Here is a 27662-nt window from a genome sequence, read left to right on the forward strand (position 1 = left end):
AATGACCATTCGTGATGCACACTGCAAATAGCTGCACGTCAGGCAATCCCTCCTCCAAATTAGTGGGCTCTTCCCCTATTTCGATGCACGACAAATGGTTTGGTCTTGCATTCATTCATTGAGGCTTCACAATAACCTCAAAATCACATTCTTGGAACAATAACATCCATTTATAGATTCTCCCCCACAACACAGGCTTATTGCCCAGGTACTTCACTGCAGAGTGATCTGTATACATCATAAAATGGCCTCCTAGCAAGTAGTGCCTAAATATATGGAACGGGTATACCATAGATAACCGTTCACGCCCAGTGGTAGAATAGTTCTTTTCTGCCTTGGACAACCTTCTAGTTGCGAACACTATAGGATGGTCCAAGTCCTCTCCACCAGTATGTGTCAGTACTACTCCCAACACTATACATGACACGTTGATATATACATGGAACTTCTTCCAATCTGGGAAGAATAAAATCAGTGCGCTGACCATCTTTTATTTCAATACATCCAAGCTCTTCTTACAATCATCATTCCAATAGAATGTGACATCCTTCTTCAACAATTTCTCCATAGGTACGGTGATCTGGGCATAGCCTTTGATAAACTTTCTATGATATCTCGTATGTCCTAGGGTAGAATGCAATTGTTTCACACTCCTTAGCACTTCCAAGTTCAGTATCACCGCAATCTTCACGGATCTACCATCAGTCCCTATCTGCAAACCACGTGACCCAACAAGGTTCCAAAAGGAACACAAAACAAGCACTTCTTTAAATTAAGCGTGATCTGGTATCTTCAACAAGTATCCATCATTAGGCACATGCTTGCTACATGGAATTTTATTAGCCCAAACACAATCCAATCCTCAAAGTATACCTCCAGGAACCTATGAACAAAATCCTTGAAGGCAATAATGACTACGCACGAGAAGATCGCAAGGGAATTCGTCAATCCTAATGACATTACAGTGTATTGGAAACAACCCCACTTAGTCATGAAGGTTGTCTTTATCCTATCCTCCAGTGCAATTTTGATCTGGTTGTACCCCGAGAACCCATCAGTGAAGGAATATTCTTCATGGCCACCTACATTATCCAATACTTCATCATTAAATAGAGCCAAGAAAGGATCATGTACACAAGCGTCATTCAATTTTCTGAGATCAATGCATATCCTTATTTCATCCTTCTACTTCTTCTCCTATACCACCATAGGACTTACCTAGTCAGATTCTTCCACATGCTCAATGATGCTTGTCGTGAGCATCTTATCTAGCTCTAAGCAGACCTTTTCCTTATACTTCAGATTCAGATGGTAAGGCCTTTTCTTAACTAGCTTCGCGTCAGGCTTCAAAGTGATCTTCATAACACCTAGATCTCCGATTATCCATTTTAGATCCATAAACTTGGTAGGGAATAAATCCTGGTATTTACAGAGCAATTCAGTGACCTTATCCACCATTGTTTCATTGCAGTAATCTCCAATCTTCACGAATTTGGGCTCTGCCTCCCTACCAATGCTTACCTGTTTCATTTTCTGTGGCGTAGTTATATTAGCATTCTCAACCTGCAGACCTTCAACCTTGTGGTTACCCTTTGTTTCTGAGATGTTAATATTTTCCGAATCCTCATCCTCTTCTTCAATGGTTACATTATAGAATTTTAGCGCGTGATTCAGCTGAGTAGCCCAGTCAGGCTAAATTAGGTCTAAAGGATCTTGCGTTATCCTAAACATTGCTACTTTCACCTCTTGTAGCACTTCATCAATACAGTCAAACCCATCTTCAAAACTGAATGTCATTATGAATCCTTCACGCAGAATATCCCACTCACGTTTACCATGGTGAAGCTCTGTTTCTACATACCAGTTCATCGAGACGACATCCAAGGCGTGACAGAACAAGTGCACCCATTCAAGTTGGGGCTTCTCTCCATAAGTCTGACCCCATTTGGCCAAGTGCGTGTGCGGGTCATCCTTCCCATCATACTTGTCTGTCATTCTGACCTTCAACTTCCCAAAGTGTGTCCTCATCATTCTCCTACATTCACGCCAATTCTAAAAGATTCCCTTATGCATACCCCACCACCTTGCGGGCATAGCGTAGTGCCCAGTCCAATGCCTGGAAGCACTATTTTTTTGGTACTTCCCTATAAAATGAATCCAAAACAATATATACATCATTCAGGCAATCATAAGTAGTCATATTTCTTACCTCCAATGACACACCGCATAGCAACCAGGTCATCATGTTACAGCTCAGTGTAGTTACTTCATGTAACTGATTCTACCAGTGCTCTAACTCTTCATCAGAGTCTAAGGTACAGGAACTCTCGCAATCCCATGTAATTCATCCATCCACGATGGGATTCACCCAATCTTGGTCTCGTGATGTTATCTTATAGATATAGTCCAAATCATCATCACTCTCATAATCGTGGACTGGTTTAGTATAACACGATCCTTCAGCAGGATCTAGGGGTACTATTATGCGGAGCGATTTCTTCTCAAATATCATCTTCCGCTTCTTTAGGTTGATTACCTCATTCATATTAGTATCCCAATAAATTCCAAGGAGCATGGGATAGGGGTTTCTATCATCCATAATTTCTATTACTTCAAAGTCAGTCAGTCCTCTCGCACCTTCAATATCGATGGTAACCCCTTGCAATCGCCCCATGAGGGTAATCTTCTTCTAATTTGCCATCCTTAGCTGAATCATAGACCATTGTAGCACAGGTCTCCCCATTCGTTCCCAAGTCTACTTTGGTAGGGCGTTTTCATCTGACCCTAGGTCCAAAATAACCTGATCCATTTCATACTCTCTTATCGGTTGTTATAGCTCCAAATCTCACCCTTTATATTTGTGATGCTACATTTATGGCCTTGGGCAACCCATCCTTCCAGACTTGGTCCAAATAATTAAAAGATAGTGTTTTATTCCCTATACGCGAAATTTCCCTGAGCTAAATACATGTGTACATGGGTTAGTGTATACCCAACCTGCATATATGTCTTAAAACACTTAAAAAAATTTAATCTCCTTAATTTCAGGCGGAGATCACGGATTTTTCCTGTTGATTACCTATTAGTGCCTGTGGCCCCAACTATTCCCAATGAATTCCCAATTACAAAACTACTTTGGGAGAAGTATAAAAAGGCTTCAATGGGAAGGTCTTAAGGAGGAGAGGAGAGAGAGAATTACTCTACTGAGATTATCCCTGATCAAGTCTGAATATCCTTGTGCTTCCAGCACTTCCCCCACTACAGGAAACCCTTGTTTCCTTGAGTTTTGATGTCATTTCACTAGTTGAGATATCCTTGTGTGAGTCATGGAAGGAGCTTTTTGAAGACTTGGGATTGGATAGACCCAAAGGATAGTTCTGCTTGGAGCCAGCAAGAGGAAGATTTAGGTGATATCCTTCCTTGCCTTGTTTTATTTATCTACAATAAAGAAACATTTGTCTTGCTCCTGAAATCAATCTTCTTTATGCATATGATGTTATTATTATGGTTTACATATGAATAATTGTTTCAATGTATAATTAGCCATCTTTCAATATGCTGTGAAGTTGATTTCTATATGACACTTTGTCCCTTTGTTGTTATGCTTCTTTGAATTGGCTATTTTGCAAGTTCAAGGATCGAGAAGAACTCCAAGAGGGTTTGGACCTTGGCTGGATCTACTCGAACGAAGGACCCCCAGTACACATCTCTTTGCATAGTTTGCTTATTTAAGTATCATGTCTGTGTGGAATGCTTGTCTTTTACTGTAGATAACCCCTCGCTCTACTAGGGTGTTGACCCAAAGCCCTAGGGGACTTAGTCCCTCAATAGAATTGGTGACTCCACTGGGGACAACAATATTGTTGTTCCTAGTTTGGGTTAATTTAATCCAATCAGGGCTTAGCTATTGGTTTTCTTATTGTAACTCATTTGTCTGTTCCTGTAGAAACTCAGACTTTAAGTCTAAGCAATTTCTTTAGACCTCTCTTTTGTTTTTTCTTGTGAACTATCATATACACAGTTTTGTCAGGTTACAGTAGTGTATGTACTCAACTTTCCCCATATGAACCCGTGTATACGCAGGTTTCTTTGGGTTGAATCGCGTATACACATAACTGTGTATTGACACAATCGCGTATACCCTAATTTTCCAAGATTTTTTTTCAAGTCTTTCTGTCTTAGAATATTTGTTTGCTGGTTTGAGTATTTCCTGAGCAGACAATTTTTGTTGTTAGTCTTTGGTTTTGCAGCAAGTTTACAATTTCAAATTCTCTCCCGTTGTGGAAAGTTTGGTCTTGTTTTGTTTTGTTGCAAGTGTCATCATTTGTGTTTGAGCACATGAGATTTCTTTCTGAGAATCTTGGCTGTTCTGGTCTTCCAGAGTAGAAATATTTATTTCAACATTTGTGAAAAACTTTATCTTTGTGATCTTGCTTTGTGTCAAAACTGCATCTTGTGGCCATTTTCTTTTCTCGCTTTTTGAAAGTTGTTGATTGACGATTTTGAAAGTTGTCTTTCATGGTCTTTTGATCATTGTAACCAAGCTCTTTTTATTGCTTTTTGGTTGTTCAGGGCATCTTGAAACACCTATTTTGTTGAGCTCTTACCCATATTGAGTTGATTGCAAAGTGTTTTTGTTTCCTATTTTTCGGTCTTAAAGATTTCAATAGTATTTGGAGCACATTTGAAAAGTTGTGTTTTTCTTGGCTTTTGTGAAAAAGAAAACATTTTAAAAACTTGGTTTTTGCTTTCTTTTGCCTTGTTTTGATTTGGTTTCATTTTGCGAGCGAGAGTGAATTTTGTTTGTCTTAAGATTTCTTTTAATGTTAGGACAAAAATTAGCATTAGGAACTTATATTCTATCTGAACATATACGGCGGCTAACTAGAAGCGATAAATAATTTGTTTTCATTCTTTACTTTAGAGTAATCTTAAGTTTTTTGCATCGCCATATACTCATTGCATTAGGGTAGTTTGTGCATTTTTTAGGGAATCCGATAGTTTTTGTTAGTTTTTGTGAGTGTGAAGCTTGTTGAAAGAAAATAAAATAGAAATTTTTTGTTTTATTAGAAGTTCCTTAGAACCTGGTATAAATTTCTTTTCATCGAAGAACGAAACAAGTGCATTTGCATATAGTTTGGTTTTTAGTAATTTCTTTTGTGTCGACAAACACCACAAGTTTCACTTCCGTTCATCCCTTTGACTTAAGAACAACCAATTTAAAAACAAGTGCTAAATAAAAGACACTAAAACTTCTTTTTATATCTTCAATTTAGACACACAACAAGTTTTAGGATATTTAGGGCCTTGGATTAGGCGAGGAGAGAAAAATAGTTAAGGCCACTTTAAACTGTCAAACATAGAAGTGTCAATAAAGAGTGAAAATCCAATAGCGTTAGGGATACCAGGAAAGCTCTGGATCTAGGAGTTAAGCATGAGGGTTTTTGAAGATAAGGAAGAGAGATACCCCCTCTCCTAATTGTTGGATCTTACCTCAAGACTGTTCTGCCTGTTTTCTGACACGAATTGGTAACCTTAGTTGCTTATCCTAGGGATCTACATGGGTGGCTGCGGAGGGGAATCTCGTGGCACCTGAGGATGACATTGTATCACTCTCAGTAGTGCTTCTAGAGGGTACCCTTTCGAAGCTCGGGGGCTTGCACTAGCACATGCTATTGTTTGGAGGTCAACGTAACTTCCTCTAATACCTTCACTAGTAGTCCTGGGTTTTCATTATCCCAGAATATCTTTGGAAGGCCCCTACTTCACTTTCTTGTATTTTGGTGTCCGGTCCTCATCACCCAGAGCTGAAATAATTTAAAGTTGTTTGACTCGCTAACTTCTTTTAGGGACATTTTTAGTGTGTGCTCTGTGCTTCTAGTTGGCCTAGCTTTCATTTTTCTCAAATCTTTAATTTGATCTTAATAAAAATTAAAAGTGGTTGACCAATCGCTTAGATGGTCTCATAGACTTCATGGTCTTTCACCACCAAGTTTAGAGCCTTCTCCTAGAAGGCGTAGGGGAAATATTGCTAGTGCTTTTCACCCCATGGCAGCCGACGCATCAAAGATTGATCCTCCGCTCGGGGGCATTAGTGTTCAGGATAGGCCTGGTACTTCCGCAGAGCTAAAGAGGAACACCCCAGTTCTTTCTCTAATTCTCTTCTATGCAAAAGATAACATTGAGGTAGAAAAACTATTAGAGTCGTTAGCATCTCCGAATTCTCCTCTACCTTATGATCATCCAAACGTATTATTAACATTGGGACTCTGATGCATAGAACATCCAGTCCAAGTTATTTCACGCACTTACCATCGATGACCACAGCTGGAAGCATGGAATCTACCACGATTGCTACAACCATGTAGATGCCAACATCAGTACAAGGGGGAGGAACTCTTTCCATCCCCTCTACATGCTTATTTGGGTCTATTGCTAGCACATCCTTAGTTGGGTCTACCTCCATTCCATCTACGAGTGGAAATTCCCAATCCAATGCATCTAGTTATGGATTTTTCTCATTTGGCACCCATCATCAGGGTATTCCGTAAGCTCTATTTAATGTCTCCACATCCATGATGACTGGATCAACTTCGTTTCAAGGTTTTCCTTCTGGAAGTGGTCACACAACACATTCAAACCCGACGATAGGATCTACGCCTTTCTCTTCTATAGGTCAAGGCAGTAATCCCTTTCAAGGTTGGACTAACCCTATGGTTAGTGGCATAGGAACTAGGAATCCATTTTTGGCCAACAAGGGAATAGGCCATACTCCACAGTTAGTTCGTTTTGAAGTATTCCTCCCTTAGCTACCACTTAGAATCCTTATTAAGGGTTATTGGCTCCTTATAATTATTTAGGAGGGAACTTCACTAGTTATGGAGGTTTTTCGGCTGGAGTTGGTCAAAATCCAAATTTTGCTGGACCACAACGATCACCTTTTGGTTCAGCGGGTTCTACTAGTTACTTCGGATAGCTTGGTGACTTTCAAAATCCAGGCCAATCTTTTCAAAACTTTGGGAACTCCGCCCAATCTGGGTGGAATCCCTATGCTTCTCCTAGACTTCCTCTTCTTGCAACGTTGAATTTGACAGATCTCACAAAATTGACAAATGATCCAATCTTATACAATCCAGCCTGGCCTCCGGTCCCAACCAAAATCCCATCGGATATTCCAAAGTTTGAGGGGAAGGGCAGTGAAGACCCAGGCTACCACGTAACCACATTCCATTTATGGTGCTCATCTAACTCCCTCATCGATGACTCGATTAGGTTGAGACTTTTTCAATGCACCTTAATTGGCAATGTAGCTAAGTGGTATATAGAGTTTCCAAGGGGCAGCTTTACATCTTTCGCTAATTTGGCTAACATTTTTCTAAACCATTTCCAGTTGCCGTATCCTGGCCAATTTTCATCAGGATACGGCAACTCACTTCTATGATCATATTCAGGAATGGAGATGAGGAAAGAGGCTCATTAAAGCTGAAATTCCTCCTGAATATCGTCTCGAATAGTTCTTGAAATCATTACAACCTGAGATCTCCAAGGATGTATCTCTATCTGGAGTCTATTCTGAAGAGCAAGCTATTTTTCCGGTCCAACAGTTAGAATTGATTTATTCTCAATCTAGGAATCTTCAGAAAATCTTGCCTGATGCTCCTAGGGATAAGGTTGATATAGCCAAATCGAAGCCAGGTCCCCATGCGGATGATATTGTTGGATGGATTGACACTAATGCGATGAACTTGTTGAGCCAATTGCAACAGTTTCCTTTACAAACTGCTCCTACCAATTAGGTCACATCGTCTAACCCTTCACCTCCCTAACCATCTTCTATTAACGTCGTCCAATCTTCTAACCCCAAAGAAAATAAAAATTCCAATGGGAAGAAGAAAGGACAAGGTGATAAGAAGAATCAAGATGGGAAGGCTGACGCAAATAAACCTGGAAATAGTGCTGGTGAGGGTGGAAAGCAGTCCAAAAAGAAAGCTAAGTTTCCATGCAAGTTATGCAATGGAGACCATTTGACTCATCTCTGTCCTAAAATTCAAGATGCTCAATTCTTATTAGTGTAGCAAGGGTCTTCTAGCTCTCAAGCTATGTTAACCAACCCTTTCCCCCAAGGACAGTAGTTGCTTGCTGGCGCAAACTCAAATCCTGGTACCTCTGCAGGGGGCAACCAGGAAGGGGATAAATCATCAAATGTTTTCATGATGGGTTCTCACGCTAATGTGGCCACTTGGTCACGTGATTATGGTGAAGCTGAAACATCCAAGGGCAAATCTGCTCCTGAAACTACCGACCCACTTCATATTGAGTGACCTTCTGTCGAGCCTATACCTCAGATACCGAAAGGCTCCACTAAATACGTGACTATCAACTATAATGCTAGGGCAGCCCAAAACTACTCTATTGTAGAAGATCTAGCTCAGAGTCCATGTGCTATGTCCACTTTAGAGGTCCTCCAGTCGTGTTCAACTCAACGAAGTGCTTTGATTTCTGCGATAAGGGTAGTTGATCCAAATACTACCTTAGTCCTCACTTTTGACATGCTAAATTTCAAAAAGCAACTTCCTCATCATATGTCTTTTCAAATTAACTCTACTTATTGAAAAACTAATATTTTTCAAAAAGTTGTAGATGAGGGAGCTTCCACATGTGTAATTTCTATATCATGTTGGAAGGCCATTGGATCCCCTTCAGTTGTTCCTTCACCTACCCTCCTGACAACTTTTGATGGGCATTCTCATAGGTCGCATGGGATTATCCTAGCCTTTCCTATATGTGTTGGGGGAAAGGTCATTAATATAGAAGTAGAAATCATTGATGCTAACCTAGATTACAATCTCCTCTTAGGATGAAACTGGATTTACGAAATGGATGTCGTTGTTTCGACTCTGTTTCGTGTCATTTTCTTTCTTCATGAGGGGAAAATTGTTAAGGTTGATCAATTAGATTATTCTCCACTTGATCCTCGAGCAACTTCAGATTGTACTGTTCCCTTAGTGGATAACCCCCGTAAACCTATCGAGAATCTGGGAGTTGGGATGTATTCTTCATTGATGGGTACATTTGATCTTCCCACTCCTATTGCTAGAATCAATGTCATTTCATCATCCAAAGAGTCTTCATGATAAGAGTTCCTTCAAACTCATTATTTTACAGACCCTTTGACCTTACCTTTGCCTACGACCACATTATATGAAGCACAAGTCGATGGAATGGCATTTCCTATGTATGTAGAAGAGCTTAGATATCAGTCTATCGTCAACTCTACGGACAACCATTTTACTCCTTTCACTGAGGAGGAATTAGATGATGATGTGGCCCTAGCTTGGACCCTTGATTCTCCCTCCTCTATGGACTGCTTAGATACAGTTCTACCATCGGAAGAAGCAATATTAGAAGCAATGACAGGTGTAGATCGACCTTGGAAAGACTTACAATATCGTTCATATTTTCTCCCTCCATTGCAGGAAGTCGAATCTAGGTTCTTCGAGTTGTTTACTAGTGATGTTTGCACGGAATGAAATCCTTTGGCTCTAGCACACATTCGTGGTGAAGGTAATATGTTGGTGATTTCAAAAACTATATGTTGGCTTATATGGTCCTGACCCATATTCAAAAGAATTATTTAGCCAAACAAATCCTATAGCTACCGGCCCTTTCGGCAATAGCTCGTGGAGTGTGGATTGAGGTCTCACCTGAGGTAGCAGGGGAGGGTGCTGGAACCAGGTTTACACACCCTTGGGATGTCTAGATGTGGTATCGAGGCTTTGCGCACTGTTTTACAGCTTTGCGCTGCGTTGTATTTGCGTAGATCCAAAATAAATCTTATGTTTTATTAACACGTCGTGTATAGATATAATCTGTTGGATGAAGTATTGTAAATCAAATCTACTGAGAAAGGTCTTTAAGCAAACATTTAACAAAGATAACCATTTTGCATACTTAGATTAAACCTAGATTCACGTGTATTCACAATGTAATTATGTGTGCATAGATTCAATAACCATACAACAAGCCAGATTCGCGGTAATCCAAACTTAACACAGAATCACAAAAGCAACTTATCTTTATTTACTTTCTTCACCAATACATCTAGATCTGCCCTGAGCACTCAACTGCAGGGGTCCGAGCACATAGCTACAGACTCTTCCAGGCCTCTACGCACACAGCTGCAGAGCCTCTATCCTCTACCCTAACCCTCGACTCGGACTTACAGACGCATTTAGAGAAAACGCATTACATTTCAGATCCAAAATCATACCTCAAAAGCAATTACTTTCCTTCATACAACCATGCTCTATTTATACCTTCCTATGGTCCATAGACTGACTTACTTCCTATTATTTTACATTATTTCTTGGGCAGACTACCCTTTGAATCAACCTTTTACACTTCGTGCTCCACATACTTCAAAGGTTTTAAAATAATTTAATCCCAATTTCTAGCTTTCTACCCCAAAACCGTTACGTGGGACCTCCGCTACCCAACAGTCCCCCAACACAATCATCATGACTCGTCCCGAGTCACTCGCCAGTGCGGCTAGATGCTCTTCCTTGGCTTTGTTATCACTAAAAATTCTGTTGCCAAAATTGTTCAGACTAGCTTAAGGACAAAGTGTTTCCGCAGTGCATAGATCCTTTTAGCAGTTTCGCAGCGCAACATGTTTAGGTGGTTTCGTAGCGCATAATTCATATTTTGCACTGGCTGCGCTACGAAATTGGGAATTTGCTCGAATCCATAGCCATTCTTTCACAGCTGTCATGCCCATCAACAAATGAAGAGGAGAACAGGTCACTATCAGCAGTTTCATCTGCACCTGACAAATTGTGTGCAGGTTCCAATCTAGATGGTGAAACTCGGAAGAACGCAGCATTTGCTTCATACAATGCAAGACTGGGACCACTTCAAACACATGATAACATTAACTTGCAGGAAACAAATATGAAATCATCCAGTACAAGCATTTCACCATCAAGTCTCAAACTATTTGGCCAGACAGTTTTAGTTTCAACTAATGAGTCAGGTTTAGTTGATGTGTTTGGACCTGCTACTGGAATTGCTGCTCCAGCTCTTGCTCCTGCTGTAAAGATATACTCTCTTCTTCATGATATACTATCTCCCGAGGCACAGTTGACATTGTGCAGCTATTTCCAGACTGCTGCTAGGAAGAGATCAAAAAGACACATGGCAGAGACAGATGAGTTTGTGACAAATAACAATGAAGGTGTTTTGATGGATGTATTAACTGTTTCAACAGCGTATTTGAAAATGAAGTCATTGGCCAACCTTGATGGAATTGAGAAGGTTGCTCCCTTCCTAAAACCAATAATGGAGGTGAAAATTATCAAGTCATTTCTTCAAGGATTTCTACCAAGATACCAAAATCTATTGGAGTTTCAATGCCAATGAAAGCTACCTTTTTCATCACTTATATCATGGTTGATGGATGGGCTTGCATTGCTGGTGAAATTCTCTGATTGAAGCCATTAATCGTTTTTATCTGAAGAACATGTTTTTGATGAAGACTGTGTTTTTGAAATTACACAGCAGTTTCGTAGCGCGCTACGAAACTGCTGTAGGTGATGTTTTCTACAGGCATATTTCCCTGTTTTAAGTAGTCAACTTCCAGGAGGTATTTAGAGCAGCTGAAAGAATATTTTCGAAAACTAAAAGAGGTTTTTATTCCTAACATACTGAACTAGAAAAACCTCTTTCAGTTTCTTCAAATTGATTATGAGCTGGGAGAAACGGGTGACTAAACGTCGCGCTACGAAACTGCTGTAGGTGCAGTTTTTAATTTCCTGTTTTACACATCTTCTTCAAGGATCGATTCTGGGCAGCTGGAGTAAGGTTTCAAAAAACTAAAAGAGGTTTTTGTTCAGCATGGATTGGTTCACAAAAGCCTCCTTCAGTTTTTCCAAATACGGTTTCTGTGAGAAGTTATGAGCTCTGTCCCAAGAGCTATTTTTCAGGCAGAACAACAGTTTCGTAGCAGCTGAAGCTAAATAATCCAATCTCAGTCACTAGTTTTGAACTGCAAGTGGAAATGTTAAAAAGGGAATATCTTCAAGGGATCCTGAAAAATTATCAATCTTCAGCAAAGTTAATACAGGTGGAGGAAACATGTATTCGAATGAAACTTTAAACTTTTGTCATAAAGTGAACACATCTACTACAGTCCAAAATATGTCAGGCAGCTTGCAAGAACTTTTGCCTACACATATGAAAACGGTGGACAGCGTATTAAGGACGTGGCATTTTGTCATATCATAAAAGAATTGAAGCATGCATCAGACAGCTTGAATGCGTTTTCTCTTTGGTTTTTTAAAATAGTGGATGACACATCATCAAAACAAGTTTCATAACAGTGGACAGTCTTCCTCTTATTTTGATAACTCATGATTCTGTTGGCTCGGGTGGGTTCAAAAATGACAATAACCTGAATATGGAGCTAGATATAGGCTCATTTATCAGTGTTGAAGATGGTTCACTTTCGTGCAGTCAGGCTTCCAGCTCCAGTGAAATCGTAAAGGTTTTTTTTAAACATGAGTCACTTTCTTGCAGTCGGATTTCCAGCTCCAGCCAGATTGTAACTGTTGATACACTGGAAGGTTTTGTTACTGAAGAGATTTTTCAACTATCTGAAGGAGAGAGATGGTTTGCTAAAGTAAATGGTGGTTGTGTTAAACATCCTGGCTTATTGCTAACTTCTCCTCTTCGACCAGTGTCTCATACCTTTGGCCAAAGCACCAGCTGTGTGAAGTGAATTTTAAAAGGGCAGGGAAGAAGTTAGGATTTGAGTTGGATGTAATTAGACCTGGAGAGAATGATATGGATGGCAGAATGTCATTGAAGAAAGTGTTACATGGAGGAATGGGCTATTTCTTTGTGGAGCACTTGATTCAGCTGGTCATTCTGGAAATGCTATTGCAACTGATAAAAGGGAAACAGGCAATGCATCCATTAATCAGCCAGTGAGGTACCAGCCAGCTTCATACAGTTATATTTGAAACAGTTAAAGGTGTGATTCTAAGTTTTGGTCAAATTTTGTTTAGTTTCAGTATTTTGAAGGCATGTAGACCCTGTTATGCATATCCATGGTCAGAAAGAATTTTGAAATCACGTGGCAGAGCATTAAAGATCTCAGGAGAAAGTGAAATTGTTTAAAACAGTTTCGCAGTTTCGCAGCGCGCTACGAAACTGCGAAACTGCTGTAGGTGTGTTTTTGAAACGCATATAACAGTTTGATGGCAGAATCAAAATTTTGTGAAGGGAACACCTCAGTGACATAAAGGGGATTAAAGGAAGCTTCTACAGCCAGTCAACATATGCCATGTGTACCTTTAACAAGAGATGAAAGAATTTAACCCAAGTTTGGAATCTTCGGTCATAAAGCCACTTTATTTTCGGTGATTAGGGTTTTGGAGGGAGCTGCATATGAAAAGTTTCGGTTGGCACACCTGTCCATCAAAGAAGCTTCCAGCATGTCAATAAGCATATCAGTAACATGGTAATACCCTATATTCTTGGGTTATTAAAGGTTTAAGGTACCAACTGCTGCATATTCGGTGATGGGGAACCAGAACCGAAAATTTAGGGTTACTCTCAGCCAAAACAGAACAGATCAAAGCTTTCGGTGCTCAACGCCAATATGGGACATTAATTGCTCATTCCATGTCATCTCAGCCCAACGAAGAAAAAGCCAGGTGTCAAAGCTGCAAGGAGGAATCAATTGATGAAGAAGACAGAGTTAGAGTTATAATTGGTTTAGGACTCTTAAACACTACAGTTAGTTTCTTATTGTATTTATGAGTTTGTTAAGAGCAAATAGGTGTCATTAGTGACAGTCATCGAGCTCCCCTCATGCTGGAGGAGGAAGCTCCAAGTAGTTAGAATGATGTTTCTATATATAGCTGGAAGATCTATGTAATCAGGGTTGGATGTTTTGGAGAAGACTGTTTTTGGTTTATGTATAAACAAATTTCAGTAATGCAAATGACTGTGTTTTCTTCTCAGGATTCACAATGGATCTTCTTGTTCAAATGTGTGATGGTATTCTTTCTTTAAGGTTCTTTTACAGTTTTGTTAATGCATAATCACTCAGAACTCATGAATCATGCTCTGACTTCCTGTATGCCTTGGCAAACTGTGGTTTCAAAGTTATGTTTGAACATATAGATGTAAAGTGCCCTGATTTCTATGAAAAGATAGTGTTTTTGTTTGCTGAGATATGAGAGACTCCATAAGCCCAATGGGAATCAATTCAATGTTGTCCAGCCAGCTTATTTTTCATGTGTCTTATAAGAGTTAGCCATCTTTTCTTGTCATTAGTCAATATTCATAATCTGTGAGAGAGCCCTCTCAGACTAAGGAGGCTAAGCCTTAGTCCAAAGCCTGGTTTGAAATAGTTACACAAAATCTTGCTGATTGGCAGCCTTCAGTGCTTGATTTTGTGATAACAGGCTTCACGACTTGCCCCCCTTTGAGTAACGCTCATTGTCCTGCTGCTCCTTCGTTGTTCCCTGCAATGCTTCGTCTGGCTCCTGCTTTGTTCTTTCTAATTCTCGCGATCAATAATGCTCATTCTACTCTACTCGGTTAACACAAAACACCCCCTCATAGGATTTTAGCTTGAGTGGGAGAGCCACATACGAGACCTCATGGTACCACCACAGCCCCTTCTGACCTTCGTATCTTCTCTTCACATTGTCTGTTGTAGTTTGTGTTGCAATTTTGCAAGACCCTTGCTATTGTTTGCAAGATCCCAATCCTCATGGGACATCAAAGATGACTTATTAACTGCATATGTACCCATGGTCTCCATCTGTCCACCCTTTTCCTTTTCTGCTATAGTGTGTTGACGTGCCCTCAGACGAGGCAATCACATCCGAACCAATTCTGCTTCGTGTCTCCCTTTTTTCAGTACATCCCCTACTGTTTATGATGTAGTCTACGTGACGCTCGCAGCTGTCAACACCATGTTCCTTAGAGAGTCCCACTTCTTCATCGGCCATATTACTACCCTCGAGCTTACCCCTTGTGCAAAGATAATCAACAACTCCATATTGATACTTAGCAGAGATTTTTCAAAAGTGTAGGTCACCTGGTGGATGCCCCTCGGTGTTTTATAACGGATTCGAATTTCAAATTCACTGGTTCCTACCTGTCCTAACAGCCTCATGTAAAATCTAAAGCATCTTGTTCCATATCTAGCTCATACTACTTCTCTTAATTGCCCACTGCCCACTCCCTTTTTCCATAATGCAGACAGCGTTTCATGAATAGTGACATCAGCGGTCATCATTCTTCTTATCAGCGCATCCTGGTACTCATGCATCTGTCCGCCAAACTGCTTTTTCATCCCGTGATCTCTTTAAACTAGTTGGAACGGTGAGACTATCCACAAAACGGTTAGTCAGGCAGTCGGCCCGCCTGTGTAGAATGTTAGGCGACTACCATTCACTCTCCCCGGGAAGGGGTCTCCATCGAGTTTAGCCAGCTAAACCACACCCCCATCGGTAACATATTTGATGACATAGGGTCCCAACCAATGCATGTGGAGCTTACTCGAGAACTTTTCGAACTTACTGTCATATAGCAATACTAGATTATTCTCCTTGAAGGTGTGCACCTTGATATGGTGATCATGCCACGCTTTCTCACGCTGTTTCTATACTTGGTGATGGAATCCAACCAAAAACCATTCCTCCTCCAGTTCTTCTAGCTGCGGGAGCCTTTCCTCCAGTGCCCCGCGGTTTGCCATACCTGTGATTGTTGCGATCCGCAGACTCGACACAATATATTCCATAGGAATAATGGCCTCGCCATAAACTAACTGAAAAGGTGTCTATCCTGTCAAATTCTCGCACGTGGTTCAGTATGCCCATAGCATAGTAGGGATTCCCAAGTCCCAGTCATTTCATCATGCATTATAGACCTTAGTCAACATGGTCCTTAAAATTTTGTTGAATGCCTCAATGGTCAAATTTTTTTATGGGTGGTATGGCGTACTCTGTTGGTGGTATATTTGGAATTCCTCTGTGAGTGCACTGATCATTCCATTCAGAAAATGTGTTCCCCTATCACTCATGAGAATTTTGGGACATCCGAACTTGGTTAGTACTTTCATGAACAAGAACTTCACGGCCGTCGCAACTGTGCAATCTTTGACCAGCTGTGCCTCTGCCCATCGGGTCAAATATTCCATCGCGGTGATGATATAGTGCATGCCCATCTTTCCTCGTAGTTCAATATGCCCGACAAAGTAAATTGCCTATTTCTCAAATGGTTGTAGCGTCATCTATGGCTAGAGTGGCATTTCATCCCTTTGCAATGGTTTTCCCATCCGTTGACATACATCACATGCACGACAGTATGCTTTCAAATCTTGATGCAGAGTGAGCCACCACAATCTTGCGTGAAAAATCTTTTGGGCTATGGCATGGCCCAAATAATGTCAGCCAACAACCCCTCCATTTGCTTTGGCTAGTATCTATCTGTGCTCGAACTCCGATACATATCTGTGTAATAGTTTGTCATTGCCCATCTTGTAGAGGTGGCATGCAGTCATGGTAAAATCTGAGGTGCGTATCACCAATTCCTTCTTTTGCTGAACAAAATACCCTTGTGGCATAGTTCCAGTAGTTAAAAAGTGGACAATATCCTCAAAGTGGCCATCCACAATGCACATTACATACAACTGGGCATCTGGGAGTCCTTCCTCTAAATTCGTTGGTTCTTCATCCGTCTCAATTCGGGACAGGTGATCCATCCTGCATTTAGACATCCAAAATTGATGATGACTTCCAAGTCATATTCTTGAAATAACAGTAACCATCGAGAGATGCACCCCCCCAACACAGGCTTATTCACTAGGTATTTTAGTGCAGAGTGATCAATATACATCTTAAAATGTCCTCCGAGCAGATACTGACTGTACTTTTGGAGCACGTATACCATTTCTAGTCCCTCTCACTCAATAGTGTAGTAATTCTTCTCAGCTTTGGACAACCAGCAGCTTGCGAATGCAATCAGGTGATCAATTCCCTCTGCACCCATTTGATTAAGTACTGCCCCCAATGCGATACATGATGCATCGACATGCACATGAAATTCTACATCCCATTTTAGGAAGACCAATATAGGAGCAGATGCCATTTATTCCTTAAGCGTTTCTAGACTTTTGTTGCACTCCTCATTCTAGCAATAAGTAGCATCCTTCTTCAACCACTGTTGTATTGGAGCCGTGATCTGGGTGTATCTTTTTATGAACATCCGATAGTAGCCTGTGTGTCCCAATGTAGCATGTAGTTTTTTGAAACTTTGCGGCACTTGAAGATTGAGTATATTAGCAATATTTTCCGGATCCACCATCAGACCCTGCTTACAAACCACATGGCAAAGCAGGTTCCTGAATGGGACGAGGAAAGTACACTTCTTCAAATTTAGCACAATCTGGTGTCAGCGGCAAGTATCCAGCATTAACCTTAGGCTCACAATATGTTTCTTAATCAATCTGAATACAGTCCCGTCATCCAAATAGACCTATAAAAACTTATGTATAAATTCCTTGAATGCAGCTACCACAATGTGGGAAAATATCGTCGACACGTTCTTCAACCCAAATGGCATCACCATATATTGAAAGAAACCCCACTCAGTAGTGAATGTTGTTTTACTCCTATCTTCTCACACGATCTTGATCTGGTGATACCCCAAGAATCCGTCCGTGAAGGAGTAGGCTTCTTGCCCTCCCACATTTTCCAATACCTTGCCTATAAAGGGTGTTGGGAATGGGTCGTTAACACAGGCATCATTGAGCTTCTGGAGATCCATGCAGATGTGAATCTCACCCTTCTGCTTCTTTTCCTGCACCACCATAGGACTTACCCAATCGGATTCCTCGACTGGTTCAATAATTCCTGCCGCCAGCATCTTGTCCAACTCTTTGTGGACCTTGGCTTTGTATTTTGGATTCAATCAGTAGGGTCACTGCTTAACTAGATTCGCATCTGGCTTCAATGTTATCTTCATCACTCCTAAGTCTCCTAGAATCCCTTTCAGCTCCATAATCTTTGTTGGGAATAAATCTTAGTATTCTCGGAGCAACTCGATGACCTTTTCCACTGTAGCATCATCCCAGTAATCCACAAGCATGGCATACTTTGGCTCTTCATCTGTTCCAATATTCACTCGATTCATTTTTAATGGCACCGTGATGTCTGGATCTTCTATTTCGGGGCCATGCACTTCATGACTCCCTTCGGATTCTAGAATATTGATGTTGCATGGGTCATCCTCATCATCTTCTACTTGTACATTGTAGCATTCTAAGGCCTGGCTCAACTGTCATGACCAGTCTAGCTACACAACCTCTTCTGGTTCTAGTGGAATTCTAAAAATGGCAGCCTTTACTAGTTGTAATGCATCATCCACGATATCCATCCATTGGTCTTCAAAGAGAAATTTCGACAAAAACCCTTCGCGCAAGATATCCCACTCACATGTGCCATGTCGGAGCTCTGTTTCAGTATACCAGTTCCTTAGGATGACATCCAAGGAATGATAAAATAAGTGCACCCACTCTAGTTGAGGCTCCTCACCATAAGCTTTGGTACACTTGGTTAGGTGCATGCGCAGATCATCCTACCCATCATATTTCTCAGTTATTCATAGCTCTGTGTCACGCGGAAAGAGTCGTTAGTGCGGATGCAACCGACCTTCCTAGAAAGCCTAAGACTCTCTAATGACAAACAAGACAAATAAGAGCAATCCTTCTCTAAATATGCTTTTACAATATGAGAAATCAAGTGTTTAGATCCTACCTATAATCCAACGCTGTTGTAGTAGTCCAGCTTCGTTGATCCGGATGAGCTCCTCCTTCCCTTCGAAACCTGCATTCACCAACAATCAAACGATTAAATAGCACCTGAATATCACATGAAATAAAACATATTTAACATGTAGACCAAGGAGTACATGAAACAACTCATTAATAACAAATTGTTGAGAAGAATGGACTAATTTGTATTAAAAGGTAACAAAAGGAACCATTACAACCTAAGCCTTGGTATTGTGCAAGCTCCTCCAAGGGTCCACAAGAGTTCTCCCTTACTCTGATCAGCTCACCCACCTCCCAATTGAAACAAGTAAAGATGGTAATCTCTCCTCACAAGCTTCTACAAGGAAGTCCTAATTCCAGCAGCATCTACCCTTAGGAATGTTCAGCTTTCAACCTCCTCTCCCTTTGGCCCAATGCCTGTATTTATAGTGCTCTAGAGGAAGTTATTCAGGTCCAACATCAATGGGATAAGCCCCTCTTTGGATGGGATAGCTCCCCTATTGATGGGATAAGTTCCTCTTAAGTAGGGATACATGAACCATCTAGAGGCGCTTCATACACGTCAAACATACTTCTAGAAGCCTCTAGAAATGACCACAAGTAACTTTTTTGAAGTGAAACTTGCACCTTTTGACCTTTACAGGAGTATGCACCCATCCCTTTACATACAGAGCGTACAAGTACGCAGGTTTTGTGAACTTGGGTTGCGTACCCGCAGGTAAGGCTGAGAGAAACTGCGTACCAGAGATAACTTGACTTTAAATGACTTTTCTCTCTTTCTTTGAGTCTGACATGGAAGGCAGAGGCATGAGACTTGCCAAGGAGGATAGTATGACAATGGATGAAGCCATACTAACTACAAATAGTCATGGTGACATTTTTTAGTGTAACGGATTGCCCCCTAAAGTGCGAAGCCTGTAGTAGATTAGGGTTTTTATGATCTAGGAAGGGTGAAGTACTTTATCATTTCAAGGAGTATCTCGTGGAGGACCCGGTCAGAACCTGCAAATATTCAACACAAAATACATATATAAGATGATATCATCACTGAGGTAGGCATTCCCATACTCAGATTGAAAACTTTAACTAACAATCTAACTACTGCTCTGATACAAGAATGATTTTGCAGTACATTACAATCATAGACTTTTGTAGACACAGTATGGACGCAGCCATCTGTTTATGATTAGTCTACTGTATAATGAATACAAAACTCCTCGCAGCCTGGATGGTGGAAACTAGATCCAGGGTCTTCATTTCTACTTCCCGAATTGGTACGATTCTATCCATGCGAATAAATGAGTTGATGTCGAGCATGGTAGAAACCACTTGATTACCAGTCAATGATGTAAACCGTTAACAAGCGTGAGAGAGATCACCAGTGATGTCAATGGTTCTCAAAGTACCCAGTACAATCCATGAAATGTGAATGAATGAGTTGATGTCGAACACGTCACGAAATCCTCTGATCGAAAGTCAATGATGTAAATTGTTGTCAAAGGCGAGAAACCTGCCATTGATGCATGCAGATTTCAAGGTACTGATGATTTCTAAGTCATCTTTCTAGATAATGTGCTGATGTCGATAGAAAGCGACTCGTTGCAGGCAAGCCCACAACACGAAATCATTGTTCAAGTTGAAGAAATGTTGCTGTAAGGACTGACTCAGGGATGGTCAAATGGATGACAAGTATTTTGCATATGAATGGTTGATTTGCAGAGACCTCTTGAATACATAACGACACGACAGATGGTTTGGTGATGATTGACCCAAAGTTAATACCCGGAAACGGTTGAAGACTTTCAAAGTGGTTTGATCAACTTTTAAGGCAAAGGATTTCCCAACCCAGGTGAATGAAAAGTGTCGTGTTCAAGAGTGGTGATAAGGTTCTTCTGTAACAAAGGATGAAAAATTGGTTCATTCTTCTCTCTTTTCCCCCACCATTTCTGGCAAGTACCTCTTTATTTTTTACAAGCTTGAGGAGGATAACATATGCTTGATTATAAGCTCATCCTTCGGATGAGTCCAACTTAGTTTAGATTCGGACCCTAAGAAGGAGTAGTCCGTTCCTGTTTGTAATCGAACAGGTCTTTTACTGTGAAATTTTAACGAGTCCAGTATAGGAGAAACTCGGCGTTTTTCATTTTTAGAGAGTCTGAAAAAAAACTAAAGAAGACTCCACAGTGAACTTTTTCGTAAATTTGTGTCTCCCAAGCCTGAAAAAGTATAAAATAATACCTGAGAGAACCGCTTGATCTTGTGACCAAGGAGTACTTTCATGATTAGTGTCTCTGACCTGAAAAGTAAAAAGCGATCAAGGACACGTCGTTTTATTTCCGTATCGAGTTTGAAACGACAAAAACCCGGCGATCTTTTCCTGTTTTTACGGTCAGAAAAGAGCTATAAGGGGACCGTCTTTTAGTTCCGTTTTAACGAGTGTAAAAGAAACGCTCGGTAATCTTTTCATGTTTTAGGAGTCAGAAAAGGGCTTAAAAGATGACTCTGATGTTTTGGTTCGTGAAAAATGATGATTTTACTCTAAAGTCCTTTTGTCCTGCACAAAAACGACACATTACTCATACCTGTTTAAGATGGGCAAAAATACATTGAAAAATATCCTTTCATGGGGAAAAATAAACAAACTTAGCATTCATTCATCCAAAAAACCTATAAAAATACTTTTTACCATGTCATTTTTACCATTTTACTGTTGAGGTTGAGAAAAGGGCTTTTGACAAGAAACTTCCTGTGGATATTGCGGAGAATCCGACCGCCAGAATCGAACGCCGTCTCATCAGGTATTCTACAACATCCTTCTCTTGCTTTCCATCTGTTTAAAATTCATTTTTAGGTTTTTATTTGATTTTTTGGAGGCCTTGGGGTTTCAAGATGCGCCCTTCGGGGTACGCAGGTCATGCACTGCTGACCTGCGTACCCCGATATTTTCTCAATGGGGAAAATACCGGGAGTACGCAAGCGGCCTTAAGGGAAGCTGCGTCCAGATGCTCTGTCCCTAAAAGCTGGGGTGCGTACCCCGCAAAACGCATTTTAAAACCCTCATTTCTCCAAAATGGACCAAAATTTTAAAATTTTATGGATTCTAACAGATGTTTTATGATGTGCAGGGTGCACACCATGCTTGATTGGCGTGAAAGAGAACACGAGGACGTTGATTTGGCCGCAATAGGTCATCAACCTTCTATTGATGCGTTAAAGGCATGCAGACTCTATAAGTACTGGGCCATACCTGGCATGAGGGCCCAGGTGCCATTCCTTGAGTGGCTGGTTGAAAGGTGGAACATTCAGGATCAGTGTTTCTACATCAGAGAGCACCAGCTCGAGATAGAGCCCTCCGACATATATTTTCTCACTGGCTTGCCTAACAGGGGCGAGCAACTCTCTCTATTCGGGACTAGGCCGGGTGGCCAATCCTTTACTAGTCTCCGGCTAGAGTGGTGCAACAATCAAAACCAGGAGAAGGGGATAGAAATCAAATACATATCCCGACCTGAACTTATGGTGATAGCCTTTACTGTTACCAGACTTTGCAGCGCGACCGCTTTGCACCATGCCACCGGGTCCCAAATGCGAATGGCTATAGATTGCTTCCAAGGCACCATTTTCAACTGGTGCGATGCTGTGTTGGCCAATATGAAGGGCCAACTAACCAGGGCAAAGAGAGGACAACTGAAGACTTTTGGATATGGGCCTTTAGTTGTGAGCTTTGCCCTAGAGAGAGTTCCAATGCTGATCCCCCAGCATCTTACAGTTCCAGTTGGGCCTCCTCGGGAGCCTAAGTTGACGAGATGGGTTGCGGTAATGGCCCGACATCCTGATGAGGGAGCAGCAGTTGTTCGATTTCCTGATGGTTATTTTCACTGGCTAGAGGGCTAGGTCTTTGCGATTCAGGATTTTTCGTACGCCGGAATGGATTTTCGCAATGATCCGGACATGGTTCTTCCACAGGGAGAACAATGGGACGACAGAGGTATTTCATTTTTCACAAGTTTTTAAATTATGTATGTATTTTTTTTTTTGTTTTTATATATCGCCTTAAAACTGACAGCACAAATTTTGAAAATGCAGATGTAGGTCCACGGCGTTCGGCCAACCTCCGGGCTTTTGAGAGGAGAGTACCAACTGTACCAGCACCAGCCCCACAGGATGCGGCCGCAGAGACCTTAGCCGAGCTGGAACAGGATCTAGAGCGTCTGACGGCGGATATACCAGAGACCACTATAGATGACATTCCTATCCGACTTCAGAGCTACGTGGTCGCAGTCCCAGGACCTTTTAGGAGGTTCCTGTGTAGGGTAGCGCGGGCAGTGGTCTCGTATAGAGAGCACCACCAGTGATTGGCTAGTCACTTTTTGTAGACACATATGACATTTTTGGTTTTTTGTACTTATCATTTTTGCCGATCATAAGGTGTTTTTCAACCTATGATCGAAGACGATGTATATTTTTGACACACTCCTATCTATATATATCATTATTACCGGCTTATTTTGTTAAACATTTGTGATGAAATGTTTATAAATTTACATTTATGATTTTTACAAATGTCTATTTAACATTCGAGACGCCATTGCATATGCTAATGTATTTAAAGACCTTGGAATATGCTGATACTCAATGTAATCAAATTCATGTTCCAAGAGACGCACCCTCAAAAACAATCTTAATAACACTGAATTTCTAATGGCATAGACTCTATTAAGCTGCAATACAACGAGTTCTGAATCTAACCTCACTATCAAACTCCGAATCCCAAATGAAATAGATTCAGATAATAATTCAATCACTGCACTGTATTCTGCAATGTTGTTTGTTGTTTGACCGAGGCTCACCCCATGCATAGAAACTAACTCGTCAGAGGGTGAATAGATAACCCAAGCTGCGGAAGAGATATTCCGTGTACTACGACAAGCACCATCAGCAAATCCAATGTACTTTTGGAGAGGCGTCGACATCTGCAATATCAAGAGTAAAACCAAGATAAGCCAGAATAACGACAAAAACACACTCTTTTAAACTAAACACACAGCCTAAACTAAGCAAACATACCAGTTAGAAAGAAAATTAACCTAACTAGAACTAACTAAATCTCCATACCCACCATTTAAGCATAATACCTCTTTAGGTAAAGTCCATTTCTGGGCTTACCCAAAGAGTCCCCATCAAAATCTACCAGCTCATAGGCCCCTTTTGCCAGCTTTCGCTTGACAATGTAGGGTCCATGCCACATGGGAACAAATTTTCCAACACCTAATTTATCGTTAGCTTGATCATATAATAATACTAGGTCTCCTTCTAAAAAATTACGAGGGGTCACGTTACGGTCATACTGAGCTTTCATCCTTTTTGCGTGAGTCTCGATTGCCAAAGCAGCGTCACGTCGAGTCTCATCTAATTTAGCTAAGTATAACAGATGCTTCTCCTCTTCGGAAGTAGCTGGGAGTAATTCGATAGCCATTTGAAGTGATGGGATTTCGCATTCAATGGGCAACACTGCTTCGAAACCATAAACTAGTTGGAAATGAGTGAACCCTGTTGATGTTTTTACTGAGGTTCGATACGCCCAAAGCGCTGAGAATAACATGTTGTGCCAATTCGACCGATGAATACCAATGATTCGTCGGATCATGATAACGAGAACTTTGTTGATGGATTCAACCAAACCGTTTTCTTGAGGATAATAAGGATTAGAACTATCATGGCGTAAACCAAGCTGGCTTGTAAGTTCTGTCATCATAATGTTTCGAAAATGGCACCCATGGTCAGTGATGATCGCTTGTGGGACACCAAACCTAGCAATAATATGATTGAATATGAAAATCGCTGTTGTTTTTCCGCTTGCTTCGAATGTAGGCATCGCCTCGGCCCATTTAGTAAAATAATCAACCGCAAGGATGATATACGCATGCCCCCCGGCCGAGTGAGGGTTACAAGTAATAAAATCGATACCCCATTTAGCAAAAGGACCAATGGCAATTATAGGGTGGAGAGGAGTAGGTGGTGCGCGCATCTTGCGATCAAACACTTGACAGTTGTGGCATTTTCGGACCGCAAAGATACAATATTTAAACATGGACGGCCAGAAATAGCCAGCACGCAACACCTTCTGAGCTATGGCATACCCAGACATATGACCGCCACATGCTCCAGAATGACAGTCATTCAAAACCCTTTCTGCCTCTTCATGAGTTAAGCAACGACGAAAAACCAAGTCCGCCCCACGACGATAAAGAGTATCTCCAATAATTTTATATTGTTGGGACTGGAATCGAATTTTCCGGCGTTCTGACTTTGAAGCCTCGGGCCGAAAGGATTGGGTTTGGAGATAGACGATTATATCCCCATACCACGGATCTAAAGTGCTGATAAGAAACAGAGATTCCTCCGCAATGGGTTCCTCTGCCACAGTTTCCGTGTCAGCACGCGGGAAGTCACACATCAATTCCGCAAAAACTAAGGATTTCTTAGACTTGGACTTTTCAAACTCCAAATCGAACTCCTGCAGGATAACAATCCATTTGGAGTACTTGCCCCCTAGCAGTTGTTTTGTCAAAATATAGATCATAGGGTTGCAATTCGAAATCACTGTAGTTTTACGGAGAAGAATGTAATGACGAAAACGCTGGACAACCTCAACAGCTGCCAGGGCCAATTTCTCCACATGCGAATATTTTAGCTCAGTGGGATTTAACGTCCTACTAAGATAATATATCACATGTTCCGTTCCGACTTCGTCTTCCTGAACTAAGACCATTCCAATGGTGGAGTGGGAGGCGGCGAGATACAAAAAGTAGTCCTGGTTGTAGTTGGGAGGATGCAGCAACGGTGCATGGGTCAACGCGTGCTTAAGTGCATCAAAAGATTTCTGAGCTATCTCATCCCAAGAAAATTGAGCGTTTTGTTTCAACAACCTGGTGAAACCTTTTGTAACCTCGGCGTAGTTAGGAATGAATCGACGTAAAAAGTTTGCTTTCCCCTGCAAACTTTGGAGTTGGCGCAAACTCGAAGGAGGAGGCAATTTGATGATGGCTTTGACCTTCGAGGGATCGACGCGGATACCGGCTTTTGAAACGACAAATCCTAGCAATCGTCCCACTTCTATGCAGAAGACACATTTGTGTGGGTTCAACTGAATTCGATAATGCCAACACCTCATAAAAATAGCGCGTAAGTGGACAAGGTGATCAGCTCGATGTAAAGAATGAGCAGGCAAATCATCGAGATACGGTTGCACAATGTGCTTGATGTCGTGAAACGCGTAAGACATTGCCCGTTGGAAAGTGGCTCCGGCATTCTTAAGTCTGAAAGGTAATTTGCAATAAGCGAACGTCCCCCAAGGACAAATGAAATCCGTTTTTGGTTGATCGGCAGGTAGAATATTGATTTGGTTGTAACCGGAAAAACTGTCCATAAAGGAAAATATTTCACTGCCGGCACAATCATCAATTATTTGATCGATATAGGGTGTAGGATAGTTGTCTTTCGGACAAACACGATTTATATCCCTATAGTCGATACATATTCTTATTGTTCCTTGTTTCTTGTTAACCGGAACAATATTCGATACCCAATCCGTTAACGGGATCGGATAAATGAAACCTGCTTTCAACAGCTTCTCAACTTCTGCTTTAATCGCAGCCGCTTTCCTAGGGTGTATCTGGCGCAGACGTTGCCGAACGGGTTTAGCGTCCGGGTAGGTCTTGATTTCATGAACAACAATGGAGGGATCAATTCCTGGAATTTCCTCATAGGACCAGGCAAACACGTCGCGGAATTCTTGAAATAGGACCTTGTACGTTTGAATTTTGTTATCTGTACACGAGGCACCTATATGAATGTTTTCAATAACTTCGATTTTGACTGAAATGTCGATGGCAATAGTTTGGGAAATGTTTCCCAAATTCAACTCTGAATCAGGATGTTTCATGGGATTCTGAGCGTCCTTGACATATTCAGCTGTAAAAATTGATGAAAAATCATTTTCAAAGTCATCACCCTCAGGTAAAAATGAAGATCTATGATGAAGATCTTCCCATGGTAGATCGTCTACACTTAGGATTTCGCGAAGTTGTTCGTCAGATGACACGACTTCAGGAAACATTATCCGTTCTGAGGTTGATGTGAAAATTGATTCCTCACGGACCACATTCATTTGGTCGAATTGGGTTGAACTGGAGTCGGAAAAAGACTGCACGGCCTCATAAGCAATTTCATATGGACTCAAAGGCATTGCATTACCGAAGGAGTCTATTTCAGATTTAGATGGGACAATCCAAGGATCATCGTAAATAATAGTGTCTGAAGTAATCATATGAATGGATGCGAATGAAGGGTCTGCATTGATCGAAGGGAAAGGAAAAGTTCCCAGTAAACTGGAATCTTTAACCAATCCTACACCAACATCCCTGTAGGGGATAGTCGTTTTACCGACATGCTGGATACTCCTTGAAGAGGCTGGATCGGATGAAAAGTAAGCCAGCTGGTCTATCGTCACGATCTTACCATTATGTGGAAACTTTATAACTCTGAAGACCGATGAGATGACTGCTGTCATAGCGTAAGACCAACTGCGACCCAAAAGAAGGTTGTAGTCTAGAGGGGCATCAACCACTTCCACATCCAGACTAACGGTTTTTCCTTCAACCCCTATAGAATGCAAATCCTGTAGAATGCCAAACGGATGGAACCCACGGCCATCAAAGGCCTTAAGAATCGTCGGGGATTGGTTCAGTGAAGGAGAACCAAGCGATCTCCAACACTGAATCGACATAATACACGTAGAAGCTCCTTCATC

The 27662-nt window shown here is 41.2% G+C and overlaps 1 pseudogene; it reads left to right on the forward strand.

Moving 5' to 3' along the window:
• Positions 1-27662, forward strand: part of LOC149157541 (callose synthase 3-like) — a 169829-nt pseudogene that overhangs the window by 95724 nt on the left and 46443 nt on the right.

This window comes from Pinus tabuliformis, chromosome 5_2 (assembly GCF_031772625.1).
Source record: "Pinus tabuliformis cultivar Carrire ecotype Pingquan chromosome 5_2, CPIR1, whole genome shotgun sequence".
Classification (NCBI taxonomy): Eukaryota; Viridiplantae; Streptophyta; class Pinopsida; order Pinales; family Pinaceae; genus Pinus; species Pinus tabuliformis.